Genomic DNA, 8,719 nt, shown 5'->3' on the forward strand with positions numbered 1-8,719 from the left:
GATCCAACAATAAGCAAGAGCAAGATAGCCAGCAACAAGTTAAACTGCAAACCAGCTTAATGCAGGTACTGGTCTCCCGCTTCATGGTTTTTTAAATCAAAGATTTGCTTCTCCTAGAAAGGTTGCCTTCACCACAACTTATGGGAACCCTCTCCACCCCAACACGCACATACATACACCCAAATACACATGGTGCTAGTTGGCCGTTGACCCCCAAAAAGTGTTCAATCGCCCTTTGGAAGGTCTTGTTTTTAATCCTTCAGGAAGACTAGCTACCCTACTCACCAAACAAATCTGGTGGGGAAACCAGTTTAGTCGCCGGTGACCCGACCATGAGGCAGGTAGTACTGGGTTACATGATACCAATTGCATATGACATGACCTGACATATACATACATACATACATACATACATACATACATACATACATACAGTGGCGCCAAAAAGAAAGTCAGCACTTGTCATTTTTCAAAAACCGCAAATTTAAGCTAAATTGAATGTAACTGTTTAAACAACTTATACCTCCCCTTTGATTCGCCTTTTATTCCTGTATAATTTTACCTGTTCATATTTGACTTATAATTGAAGTATCCTAGTGTTCACGTCAATTTAAAAAAATAACTTCAAATCGAGAAGGCAAAAAGAAACTCCGTTATCATCATTATTTAAATGTAACTTTAGAACATTAATGCAACACATGTACAACAGGAACACAATGAACTAGTTAATATTTAGTAACATAGCCCTTCTGCAATTTGACAGCCAGCAATCTTTTGGTCATTTCCTGAATTAGTCTGCGGCAATACTTCGGTAAAAGGGCATCCCACTTTTTAATTTTTGCCCAAAGGTCTTCCAGATTTGAAATTTTATCATTGCATAGCTGTTGCTTGATGTAATGTCATACGTTTTAGACAGGATTGAGGTCTGGAGATTGTGCAATCCAATCCAAAGACGGAATATCATGCTCTTCTCTTGAGACTGCCAGATTTGTGAATGGAAGCATTATTCTGCATGAAGATGGGATTATCATCCAAATTTATTTAACCTTGCAAACGAACTATAAACTCTGGGCCATTATCACTAATAACGCCCACATCAAAACTGAACCTCCACCACCTTGCAGCGTTGAAACTGTGCACTTACAATTTCAATCCTTTGTCCTTGCTTCGACGGACATACAGTCTACCATCACTGCCTAACCTATTGAACTTGCTTTCGTCGCTAAAAATCACCTTCGACCAATATGAAGAGTCATGATCTTCATTGCATCTGATGAAGTCCAGACGGTGCTTTCTGTTCTTTACAGAAATTATTGGCTTGCGTCTTGCAACACAGCTTCGCAAATAAAATTCCTTCAATCTGTTCTTAACTGTAGAAAGAGAATACTTTTTAACAAGATTACATTGTTGTTGGATTTAGGGAGCCGTTTCAAATCTGTTTCTGAAGCTCCGGATTTTGATAACATTGTCTTCTCTGTGAGAATTAACTCTAGGACGACCAGATTTAAGGGCATCACGAACACAGGTGCTTTTGCACAGTCATTCCTATCGTTTTCTCATCATATTTCAATCTGCGGCTGATTTCTAGATTGGATAAACCAGAAAGGTGGAAATTTAATGAATTCTTGACGATCACTAAGAGAAAGTCGAGGCATATGGACTAAATGTTATGTTGTATAACCTGGAACAACAACAATTACGATTAGAGATGCTTTGTTGCCGAAAATGTGGATATTTTAATCTGGTTTTAAGCTGATTTGTTGCTGCGGAGTTTCTTTTTTGCCTCTCAATTTGAAGCTAATTTTTTAAATTGACACGAACACTAAGATACTTCAATTAAAAGTCAAATATGAATAGGTACACCCGCAGATTACTACATATGCTTCTTCACGTACCCCCCCACCACCACCACACACACACATATACAGAATATGCACACACGTTTATAAACGTACATACATATACACCTGGAGGCACGAGACGAGGTGAAAGGACACGCTGCTTGTCTGGATTGTCTACATGCACGCACACACACGAACACACACACATTTATTTTTTTCAACCGCTTACTGTAGATTCTAGTGTCTTTCATTAATTGATATATACACACAGTGGCGTAGCATCAGTTTTTGGCGCCCGGGGCGGTTGTAAAATTTGCTCACCCCCTTACTGGCATATAATTACCTGTTTTGCCCTCCCCCTTTCGCTGGCATATGATTACTTCTTTTGCCGCCCCTCCCCCACTGCTGGCATATGACAACCTGTTAAAACCTTCAAGATTTCAAAAAGCCCACAAAATATTTATTTCCATTGAAGAATGTTTAGACAATTCCCTTCTGATTAATGTTTACACAATTCCCCTTTTTTTAAATTTTATTTAACAATTTCTTTTCAATAATTTTAATAATAATAAGTAAGTAAACATTAATCTGAAGGGAATTATGTAAACGTTAATATGAAATAAAAGAAACCAAATATTTTTTTCAAAACAAAAACGTACAATTCAAATTATAAAAAAAATGTTAAACTAAATTAATTGGCTGCACAAACAAATATAATAAATTTAAATGAGAACATTTGGGCACCTGAAAAAGTTATAAATGATAAAATAATTTTTATTTACTTTTTTGCTGTTGTTAAAGTCCGAATTTTTGCCAAATAACATGGCTGTATCAAAGAGAGGATAGTCCGATGTAGTTTTCTTTTCTTTTTCTTCATAATGTTAATATTAAAAGGTCGAGCCTCCCGAAGAGAAAAAAAACGTCTTGCTTTTTGGAATCGTGTGTGTAATCGTTCGGTTTAAGCGCAAACTTTAATAAAGTTTTTATTGTTAATAATGTTTCAATCCTTTTAAAATAGTTTAATTTTTTTTAATAAATGTATTTATGAGTTGAAAATAAGGCTATGAATTTATTTTTTGTGGGAGAACTATCGCAAGGCATCAAGTCGGTTGAAAATTTACAAACATGCTTTTCACGCTTTTTTTCGGCAAAATTATCAATAACTCTATCAAAATTCACTCTATCGACGAGTTCCTTCTCTATGGAGAGAATTGCCAAGTCTATAAGCCGTGTCTGGCTCATTTTTGATCGAAGGTAGGGTTTTATGAGCTTCAGTTTCGAGAAAAAGTGCTCAAGGCTAGCAACGCTAATAGTTCGGGTAAGGAAAATGCGCAGCAAGATCACAATATTAGGCACGGAATCCCCAAAGTGGTATCTCTGTATGAAGTTCAAAAGTTCAAGATGTGCACTGATTTTGTCTTTTCCTGAAGCTTTCACAAATACTGTAATCTCTTCCTTTCGACAAAGAATTTATCTTTATCTATATATTCGTCAACTTCACCAAGCTGACAATCATAATTACCATGAAGCAGATTTGACGGTGTAAGAAAAGTGTATTTACCTGCAAGATTGTGAACTTGTTGAAATCTGCAAGATATTTCTTCAGTCAGCCTGTCTATGACAGACAGTATTTCCCGTCTACACTCAGTATTAAACCCCAGTGCTGCATCAGTCAATGGTTCACCACCCATTCGTTTCTTTTTGCAGATATGATGCCCCATTTCAGAGCAGAGTGTTTTTTGACTGGTTTGTTGCAGTATCCACCATCTTTTCTCTATTTTGAAGAAGGCAATCTCTCAACACCGTCAGCCTGACAGAACTTTGTTGCAGATCCAGCCCCTTTTCTTGAAGATACTTTTGGGCAGCATTGATTGAGAATAGTTTTCCAAAGGCTCAAAAAAAAAAAAAAACGAAAAAAAAAAAAAAAAAAAAACGGAAACGACAATACCGAGTTGAGAATTAAAGATGCATCTGATCTTATGGTTGCAGTTTTTCCTTCTTCTGTGAGCTGTTCTAGGGCAATGACGACTTCCAATAATTTTTTTACCACATCATTTACAACATCTGCTCGACTACTTCATCTAGTTTCCATAGTCCGCTTGATCTTTAGACCGGTCAACTGAATCAAGACGTCCCAGCGATGTGTAGATGCAGAAAAGAACGAGAATAACCGGTCTAGTATGCCAAAAAATATAACAGAGTGAACCGCTACAGAAGCGTAATGAATGGTTTCTACATGGCACAAATAGAGCTTTTGGGTTGATTTCGGAGATTCGTTTCTGCACACTCGATCAGTGGCCTGCCATAATAGCATCATCGTCAAATGCCTGGCCAATAAAGTTACCAATCCGAATCCCATCATTCTCCAGTTCTCACAAGATCAGTTGAGAAATGTCCTCCGCGCTTTTACCTTTTGTCTAGATGAAGCAGAGAAACTACTCCTTCCTTCACTGTCACTTTATTTTCGTCAATTTTTACGTAGCCCAACGCCTCACTCATCTCGTTCTTGTGAGATACATCAGGAGTGCTAGAAAAAATTATGCAAAAATATTTACTTTCTTTGATCTGATCGATGATTTTCTTTCTCACCTGCTCTGCCAAAATCTCTAGTTTCCTTCCAGTTTAGAAACGCTTGAGCAATATTAATTGGACGTAAAATGATTTTTAATTTCAGAGACATTGTAGCATTTTAGAACACTAACCAAAGATTATTATTTTCCGCATGGAAATAAATTCTGTAAGTTTTTTTTTTGTTTTTTTTTGGGGGGGGTCTAGGGGGTCTAAGCGATTACGCATAGTTTTTACAACCTTGCCAGTCAGACTTCTGCTTAGTGAACATTTCCACAATGTTAGTGAAGCCTGGAAATGATGATTATTCATTTTAGGTTAAATTAATGTACTAAAGTTTAAATTTAAAAATAATTGTTTGTGCTTTTTTCGGCAAGATTTTCAAGGTGTCCATATACAATCGCATAAAACAAAATGAAAGTCGAATAAAACAAAAGGAACATATCATTTTTAGCCAAGAGTGTTAGTCTAAAATTCTCACAACATTAGTAAAAAGTATTTCTATTATAATTACCTGTATCTTGTTTTTTTTGTTTTTTGTTTCATTTTTTTTTTTGCATTAAAACAAACCAATCTACTACATATCTATGACATTGTCAGTAGTAATAACAGGGCAAATATTGATGATTAGGGTAAAAACACGAACATTCTTTTATAGATATAGAATATAGAATAGTTGAATACATTCACATCCGTTCTTAAGAATTGTTTTCTATATAGTAACTATGTTATTTAGAACTCATGTTTCAAATGGAGAGGGGTTTTTGTTAACTATTCTGTTCCTATACCGTTTTATTTTGCATAACAATCGTTAATTATTTTCAATTGTTTATGAAATATTCAAATAGCATTTTGCCAACTAATGACAAATGCAAATCGGCTTTGTTTTAAAAGAGAAATGCATCTTTAGTTGTTTCATTATTTTCAATCAATTAAAAGGAAAACATTCGAGAAAAATATTTAGAACCCCCCCCCCCGTATTCATATATGTCCCCCCCCCACACACACACACTGAGTGCATTTTTTGTTTGCGAAAATATATGCAGACATAGGAAGGTTTTAGAATAATTCGAAAAAAAAATACACAAACAAATCACTAATTAAATATTTAGAAATTTTAAAAGAATCGGAATCGGGAATCGTATCGGATCAGAAATTTAAGACAGAATCGGTAATTTAAGACAGAATCGGTAATTGAATCGGAATCGGGAAAAAATTTGGAATCATCCCATCCATCACTAGTACACACACACACACACACACACACACACACACACACACACACACACACACACACACACACACGTGTGTGTGTGTGTATATATATATACATGTATACACATGTATAAATATATATATGTGTGTGTGTATGTGTGTGTGTGTGTACACATGTATGCATATATACATATATACACCTAGGGGGTCGGAGAAAAGGACAAAACCTACCAGCTAATTAAAGCAAAAACAGATAACACCTCGAATGAATCAAAAACATTAAAAATCACTTTTTATATTTTTATTTGGATTTAATTAAATTTAGGATAATTAGAAACCGGGGAACTAATTTTGGCAAGGTATGAAAATTAAGCATCTACGGAATAAATGCCAATTGAAGATAGAGTTTAAGACCACTCTACAGGACGATATAGTTTTAAATAGGATTCAAGTGCCTCTCACAGAAATATACATATTTTTAAATATTTACTCTTGTTTGAAAGCCAATAAGTCGATTTTTCTAAGTTAGGTACTCGTTCTGAGGAGATTTTTCTTGCATTATCTTTTACAATTATTATATTAATAAAAACAAGTAACAAATTAAAATCCTATTACCAGAATATTATTCATCATAATAAATTTCGGTTTAATCATAAATACGTCAGTGATTATAAAATAGTTTGAAAATAAACAATTACTCTGTGACTGTTCAAAACTTGACAGAAATTCGGCAGTATTTAAACTATCAAATAGAAAGGTATTACTGCTGTAATTTCAGATTACTCTTTTTTAATCGTTTTTTTTTAGTCTTATTTCTGGCTCATCCAAATTCCGCGCAGTGCGCTTTAATTTCGCCAGTTATATATATATATATATATATACATATATATATAGCAAAAATGGTAATTAGTAAAAACCTGAAGAAAGCGCTCAGTACTATTGCAGAGCAAATAGATATTTTTTATATACCGTTTTATCTGCTTAGTTACACATGTTTCGGTTACCGAATCGTATCAACGATCCAGTAACGTCATCACACTTTACAGAAATAGTTATTATGATTAGAAAAACGATATTCGAGAAAGCGCAAAAAATAGATTAAAAATAAATCAACTGTTGTTGAATTAGAATTGAAATTCTCACCCCCGCCTTTGTGTTTTCTCGAATATTGTTTTTCTAACCATAATAACCATTTCTGTAAAGTCTGATGAAGTTACTGGATCGTTGATACGATTCGCTAACCGAAACAATAAACATGTGTAACTAAGCAGATAAAACGGTAATATATATATATATATATATATATATATATATATATATATATATATATATATATACCTTCACGCAGGTGTACAAGGATGTTATATCAGACTTAAGCTTGCTGGTCAACGAAGATGATATTCCAGGCTCCATTAAATGATTGTACCTATTTACAATGCCTACCCATGGGGCAGAGTTAGACACCAGGGTCGTTTTTTAACGTGGAGAAAAGGTACAAAAATAAAAATGGTCTCAGTCGTGAAGGATTTCTCCTCCACTGAAAGAGAACGAGAAATATAAGTGCCGCATCTGAAGAACAGATGGTATTTATTTGCTCCCCCACTGAGCAAATTAGGCACAAGGCCGTTTTTAATGTGAGGTAAAAACCAGCTCCCCTAAAAGTAGGCAAAAAGGGGGCACTCTGGTTACCAAAAATAATAATTGTCCAAGTATAGAGGGTTTCCCCTCCATTGACTGGTACAAATTATCTTAAGTGCAGCATCTGAAGAACAGATACTACACTTTGATCTTGGCCAAAAGGCCAACTGATCAACTTGAAATAAAATATTCGTTGCTGAACGCCTACATTGAGTGGACGCACCTTTAAAAAATTCCAGTTCTTTAAATTCTACAAATCTTTCACGCGTTGCGATGTAAAATCGAAAAAATGATGCCGTCGCGTGTTCAGAAAACACACACACACACACACACACACACACACACACACACACACACACACACACACACACACACACACACTAATAATAAAAAAAGAACTGATGCAATAACGGAATCAATTTCATCGCAAGATGATGCAATACTTGTTTTCGTGGAGTGCCGGACAATGCCTTTCCATTTCATAAACCTGTCGAATGACCAGTAAGAAAAAAGGATACACGCATTTATTATGATTGGGTTAAAAAAGATCGCGTGACTCTAGCTCGTTTTAGTTTAAATGATGGCACTGGTTTTTCTGGGTTATAGGGGATGGTCGCTCGAGTAAAGCATCTGAAAGAATATTCTAAAAACGTAACATACTAATATTTTTAAAGAAACTATATTTGATATTATTTTATAATCTATCTATCTATCTATCTATCTATCTATCTGTCCATCTGCCTGTCTGTCTGTCTCTCTCTCTGTCTGTCTCTGTCTCTCTTCATATATATATATATATATATATATATATATATTGTTTACGGTTATTATGGGTGAAAGCCCAGCAGGCTGGGCAAAGACCACCGTCTTGCCTAGGCTGATTTTGAGACCAAACTCCTCGCAGGCAGAAGCAAAGGAGGAGCACATTGCCTGAAGCTCAACCTCCGAGTTGGCGATGAAGGCAGCATCATCAGCGTACAGGAGTTCACGGATCTGTACGCGGTTAACCATAGTTTTTGAGCGTAGCCTGGCCAGGTTGAATAGGCCTCCAGTACTGCGAGTGTGAAGGAGCACTCCAGTTGGGTTTGGGAAGGCTCGGCGCAGAACAGCTGAGAAATATATTCCGAACAGAGTAGGAGCTAACACGCAGCCTTGCTTGACACCACAAGAGATGGGGAAGACTGGCTGTGAGGCAGGACCCCTCTCCTCAAGCTACTAGCCTCTGGAAGCAGAGCCGCTCAAAAGTGCAGCGCCTAACTCGAGAGGCTAAACACAACTATTGGAGTGACATCTCCAAGCGTGCTGAAGACTGCTCTGCCACCGGCAACACCGGTGGCATGTACCAAGCTCTGAAAGAGGCTCTAGGTCCTCCTGTGAAGAAATCATCTCCTTTGCGATCTCTGACCGGAGAACTACTCACCAATCCTGATGATCAGCTTGACCGTTGGGTGGAGCAC

This window comes from Euprymna scolopes, chromosome 14 (genome assembly GCF_053919585.1).
Source record: "Euprymna scolopes isolate OS-2025 chromosome 14, ASM5391958v1, whole genome shotgun sequence".
NCBI lineage: Eukaryota > Metazoa > Mollusca > Cephalopoda > Sepiida > Sepiolidae > Euprymna > Euprymna scolopes.